Raw genomic sequence first — 6,136 nt, 5'->3', positions numbered from 1 at the left:
CAGACAGACGGAGCCAGAGCTAAAGTTTGCCTCAGTTTCCTCATCTGTAAAGTGAGCCAGAGAAGGAAATGGCAAACCACTCCAGATCTTTGCCAAGAATATCCCAGATGGGCTCATGGAGAGTCAGACACAACTGAAACACCCGAATAACAACAACTAGCTTTGTTCATGTGTATCTGTTCGTTATCTGCCCTATTAGATTGTGGGCTCCTTGAGACAGACATAGAGATAGCCAGGCCCAAAGCCAGAGCTAAAGATGGAGGCAGAAGAGACTGACCCAGGCTGGCAGTTTGAAAGATGCAGCCAGTTCATGATATGTAGCCAATGGAAAGAAGCCACTTCTCTCCACCTAGTAGAGGACAGCAGGAGGTCTTCCAGAAGCAAAACTCTGATGTCTCCCTTTCAGGGGATCTGGGCATGCACAAACCGCAGTTACATAATGAAACAAAACGGAATGGGCTGAGGGCCAGATATTGAGTCCAAGGACCTGGATGCGAATACCATCTCTAACACTTGTCACTTGTGTGACATTGAGCAAGATGTTTCCCCACCCTGGGCCTCAGTTTCCCCATTGGTGCAATAGAATTTGGAGCACATGGCCTCCAAGGTTCCTCCAGTTGTTGAGCTAGGAGCCTATGAATCAAGGCAGTCCAAGATGAACAGACCGGACAGCAATGTTTGAGTTCTTATAACTCCCTTAGGACTAGGATACAGTTCCCCAAAGTGGCCAGAAACAGGCTCATAATCCAGCTCGGACTAGACCTCTATAAATCCCTGAGCTCAAACCACACTGACTAGATCAGGGAAGGTGATACCCATTAACCCCTCTGTAATTTGGCTCCTCCCTCTCCAATCTCTTTTCATAGTGTTTTCTTTCACGTGTTCTCCATTTGAACCAAATTGGTCATCGTCTATATGCAGCATTCCATTTTCCACCTATGTGCCTTTGTCCAGGTCATGCCTATGCCTGGAATGTGCTCCTCCATCACCTCGGCCTGATAGAATGCCTTGCTTCCCTCACAGCTCAACACGGCAGCCACCCCCCTACATCCTACCTTACCCCCAGCACCCAACAAGTTAGTTTGGGGTGAATATCCAGTTTGCAAGTTCTATTCTTGAAGTCATGTGGGCTTTATTTCCACCTACCGCTAGTGGTCGAAAGGACAGATTACAGTAGTGCCTCCCCTGACCTGCACTTCTGCTAAGTGGGGTAGCGGTGCAAAGACTGCTGGATTCGGAGGAGAGGCATATAAATTTTACTACTAGCTCTGCTACTCACACTTGCCTCTTATGCCACTAAGACCATGGGAGCGTGGGTCTCAGTTTCCTCATCTGCAAAATGGGAATTGGACTAGAGGACCCCTAAGGTCCCTTTCTGCTGGAAATCTATGATTCTGCTGTAAGTACTTCAGACTGATTTTTTGGTCTTTGTCTCATTGTCCTGACGTGTGAACATTCCCTGTCCCTGAGCCTCAAGCCTGGGTCAATGCTCTCCACTGTTTGTCCAATGCTTACCGTATGTGTTATATTTTTGACTAATTATTTTGGTTTCAATTGATTTTCTTCTGTCCTTCTAGGGTAAAATCCCCTGGCCAACCCATTTTCACTACGTCTTTCTTGCCACTGCCAGTTACAAAAGGCGATAAGTCCCATCTGATTCTTAAAAGATAATTAGCAACCTAGATATCCACTTGGAAGTGACTTTCTCTCTGTAAAGCAAGGTAGTCAGCAGAGAATTCACTCTGGTAGATGTTCATTATCTCCTTCTCCTTGGGGGCTATTTAGAGGTGAAGCTTGGATTCATCAGCTAAGAGGATTCCTGCTGGAACTAATGCAGCTGGGGTAGGGGAAGGAAGGGCACAATGTTACTCTATTATGGGGTGAGTCCTACTCTTAGATGGTCCCTAATTTGAGGGGACACATAGCTTTGTGACCTTTCTAGAAGTGACTCTCCTCCAAGTCTGCCAAGAAGCTTGGGTGGTGGTTTGTTTTTAACAGCCTGCTGTATTCTGAGGACCCCAGGTTCAGATTCCAGCTCTGCCACTGTGTGACCCTGGATAAGTCACATTTCCTCCTTTGACAAACTAAGGGCTGGACCTGATGACCTACCTCCAAATTCCCCTTCAGTTCTAGATCTGTGATGTCAGGATCCCATGCTTGACTCTCTCCAGACAGTCCGCTTGCATCTTTTCAATTCTCAACCCCCAAGTGGCTGAGATGGATGTCCCACTTTCTTTTTAAGTGCTCAAAATATGACACCAATTACATCATCGTTTTTGCCATTTTTAATCTCATCTGCTAGATGATTGACACATAATATAAGTAGGTCACAAGGAGTTCAGAGACAAATGGCCCAGAAAGCTTAAAGATAAGCATAGAAATACTGGTCAGATGAGACCAGGCGTGAATGAAGAGTGGCTGGTAATTGCAATTGACGATAGCATGGCCACTGTGCTGCAAGATGCCCAGAGCACTCACTGAGCCCATCTGCCTGCCTGCAGACAAGACAACATTTACACTGCTCCAGAAAAAGGAGGATGTGGCCTTCAAGACTTCCAGAGATGTTCACCACACACACCCTCTATGGAATCCAATGAAACACTGAAGCAGCAAGCACTTGCTAGGTGCCTACAACATGCCAGGCATTGTATAGCTGACTGTGTTTCAAAGTCTCTTGCTCCCAGGAAATTCTTCTCTTTCCGGCATTTTTATGTTGCAACTTTTAGCATCCTCTTGCTTGTTACCAGCTGCCTGCTGGGCATCTCTATCTAGACATCCAAGTGCTGTTCAGTCATTTCAGTCATGTCTGCCTGTTCATGACCCCATTTGGTGTTTTCTTAGTAAAGATACAGGAGTGGTTTGCCATTTCCTTCTTCAGCTCATTTTACAAATGAGGAAACTGAGGCAAACAGCATGCAGTGACTTGCCCAAGGTCACATAGTTAGTGAGTGTCTGAGGTCTCAGACTCAGGTTTCCCTGACTCCAAGCCCAGCACTCTATCCACTGAGCCGCCTAGCTGCCTCAGACACCCAATAGACATTTTACATTCAACACATCCAAAATGCAACTCAAGCTCTTCTGCAAGAATCTTCCAAACTTTCCTATTTCTGTGGACCACTCACCATCTTTTCAGTCATGAAAGTTCCCCAATTCTTCATTCTCCTTCACCTCCCAGATCCAATCAGCAGCCAGATCTGGTTCATCCTCCCTCCACATCCCTCACATGCCTCCCCTTCTCTCCACTGTCACAACCATCGTCCTTCTTCAAGCTTTTATCATCCTTCACCAAAACAATAGCAATGGCCTCCTAGCTTCCAGATGCTTCCCATTCCAAATCACCCTTCACACATCAGCGAAAATAAATGTCTTTCCTTGCTTTTTAATCAGACTGACTTCATTGTCTAGCAGGTTAGGCCTTTAGCTTGGGATCTGTGTTAGCAGAGAGCTGCACACCCATGCTCTGTAAAAGTCTAGAAGCTGGTCCTCCCATTCCAGTTTGGGAATAATAGAATTCCAAAACATTCAAAACCAAGTTCAGATCCAAGTCCACAGGTGCCAGAACAGAGCCATGTGCTGTAGCTTCTCTGAATCACTGCCAAGAGTTTGAGGCCATTCCCTTGCCAAGTTGTCCGTTTTTTTCCACCTGCTGAAGCTTTCCCCCATGCTAGAAAGCTGTAGTTCCATCTATGACTTGATTCTCTCCCAAGTTTCTCTGGGAGAGGCCTTTCCCTCAGGGCACTGGATTCCAGGTCTAAGTCATGACTCGGTCTAGGCATTCAGAGTCCTCCTCATCCAAATGATCATCTAACTCATCAGAGTCTGATTCGTCGGCATCTGGCACCCAAATCTTGCCCAAGTCATTGAGAATCTGCATTTGAATCCATTTGAATCCGCATCCAAGGTGCCCGCGAGGCAGCTCTGCTTCTCTGCTCCTCCGCAGGCTGAGACTTTGGACACAAACGCTTTCACACTGTCTGTGACTTTGCTGATGTCATAGGTCTGCTCCTCCTTCCCTTTGGAGTGACCTTGGGCTCATCTTTATCAGCTACTTTCCGAAGAATCCAGTCCAGCTGATCCGGGTGTTCAGTCAGTGATCTTCATCCTCTGAGGGGAGATTAGCGTCGTCTTTCTTCAGCTCTTTCGGATCAAAGGGCGTTGTTCGTAATAAGGTTGAGATTTCTTTCCCCTTTCGTCAAAACAGCATTCTGGCCATTCACGGCTTGCGGAAAGTAGTTTTCCGCTGCCCGGTGGGCTTTGTCCAAATGCTTAGCAGATTCAGCTTCAGATTGTCCAGAAAGCCATTCCAAAGGGAGACAGGTGGCGGTCATTAGTGACTTCTTGGAGTCAGAAAGTGAACAGCATTTAGCGCACACAATCTCAAAGCCACGAGCCAGCTTCGTGCCCAGTTCTTGTGCTCAGTCCTGGGGATGGGACGCGGCATGCACACCGCCCACTGCGGCGTCCCGCACCTATCTCTGGTGTTCCAGTTGCAAATCCCACCACTTTGTGAATGTGACCGAGCCCATTTTGTGTTTCTGGAAAGAACGTTTTGGAAGTTCGGCAGGCTCGCGGGTCAGTAGGACTCCATAAATAAAAAGCGTGGACAGTTGCAGCTACCAGCCAAGGACGTTACTTCTACGTTGCCCCCAAGGCAGGTGGGAGGAAGCAGGGAGTCTGAGGAAGGGGTGTTTGGCTCTTTGGGGGGTAGTCTTTACATCTCCTGTTCACTAACGCCTTTCTAGATTCTGAGGCGAGGAATTTTTTTCAGTGCGGGGCGATTATCTCCAGTCCCTGCCTGATTGTCGGAAGTGTGGCAGGTAACCAGAATATTTGCCCAGATCGGTGGTGCCGAAAGAATGCACAGCGCTCCACAGTGAAAAACGTTCCGTGCTATTATTGCGATCCAACCATTTAGGGAGAAATTCAGCAGCTTCTATTAGCGAGAATTCACCATCGCTGGCTTCAATCCTTGCTATCAACTCTGGAAACCCCTTTGTAATCAGCCGTATTAGGTAAACAATAAACCATGCATCCTCAATGTTACTCCCAAACTTAGTTGCACCAACAATGTAAGCAGAAATGCTGTTTGTACTAGGTTTGTATCTGAGATTCAAAGGCCGATTTTACCAGAGAAAGGAGACCAGCAGAGGTGCATCCTACCTGGTTACTGCTGCAGTCTGCTTCTGAAAGACCCCTAGGTGCTTTGGGGGATCTTTGGTTCTCCTGGCTGTAAGAAAGATTTTAGGGGGTTAGGCTTCCACAGCAGGATAAGAAATTACTTGAGGGACAGGTATAATTACGCCATTTCCCTGATCAAGAAACATTGGTGATTCCCAATGGACACAGACTCCCTAGGGAAACGTGTCAAGCCCTTCCCATCCTTGCTCCGGCTTACCTCTCCAGACAGACGACTACTTTTCGCGCACTCTCGGTCCTAGCTAAATTTACCAATCTACTGGCCCTGTTGTCCTTTGCCTAGGCTGCTTCTACATCTGATGTTTATTCTCTCCTCACCTCGGTCCATCAGAATTTCCAGCTTCATTTGAGATTCAGATCGTGTGCTACTTTCTTCAGAGAACCTGTGTTTAGCCTCTCAGTGGTCAGTGTTCTTTCCTTCCTTATATTGTTGTGCATATACTCATCTGTCTCCATGTTAAATCACCCCAACAGAAGTAAGGTCCATGAGGGCAGGGTCTGTTTTCATGTTCATCTTTGTGTCTCTAGCACCAAGCGCAGTGCCTGCCACGTATACACGAGGGACTTAATAAATGCTCGTTGAGTTGAATTGGATTCAAAATGATTTTTAGTTGGAAATTCAGACCATAGCCTCCCAAGGCATCTCAGCTGTCTACTGGCAGAAGAGGGGGGAGACAATACATATTTATTAAGGGCCTACTCTGTGCCAGGCAGTGTACTAAGAGCTTAACAAATATCTCATTGTATTCTCACAACAACTCTGGTAGTTCGGTGCTATAATTAGCCCCATTTCACAGTTGAGGAAACTGAGGCAAAGAGATTAAATACCTTGTTTCATGTCACAGCGCTAGTAGGTGTTTTAGGCTGGATTTGAACTCAAGTCTTCCTGACTCCAAGGCTAGTGTTCTATCCACTGTGCCACCTAGCTCCCTCAGTGCAT

General features: G+C 46.9%; 1 pseudogene; it reads right to left on the bottom strand.

Annotated features, from left to right (window-relative positions):
- Positions 1-3,409: 3,409 nt before the first annotated feature.
- On the bottom strand, positions 3,410-5,542 carry LOC110193117 (protein ecdysoneless homolog pseudogene; annotated as a pseudogene).
- Positions 5,543-6,136: the final 594 nt, after the last annotated feature.

The sequence above is a fragment of the Phascolarctos cinereus genome, unplaced genomic scaffold, assembly GCF_003287225.1.
Source record: "Phascolarctos cinereus isolate Bilbo 61053 unplaced genomic scaffold, phaCin_HiC Scaffold_7;HRSCAF=346, whole genome shotgun sequence".
In the NCBI taxonomy this organism is placed as follows: Eukaryota; Metazoa; Chordata; class Mammalia; order Diprotodontia; family Phascolarctidae; genus Phascolarctos; species Phascolarctos cinereus.
The sequence above is the reverse complement of the archived record's forward strand: the minus strand, read 5'-3'. Positions and strand labels throughout refer to the sequence as shown.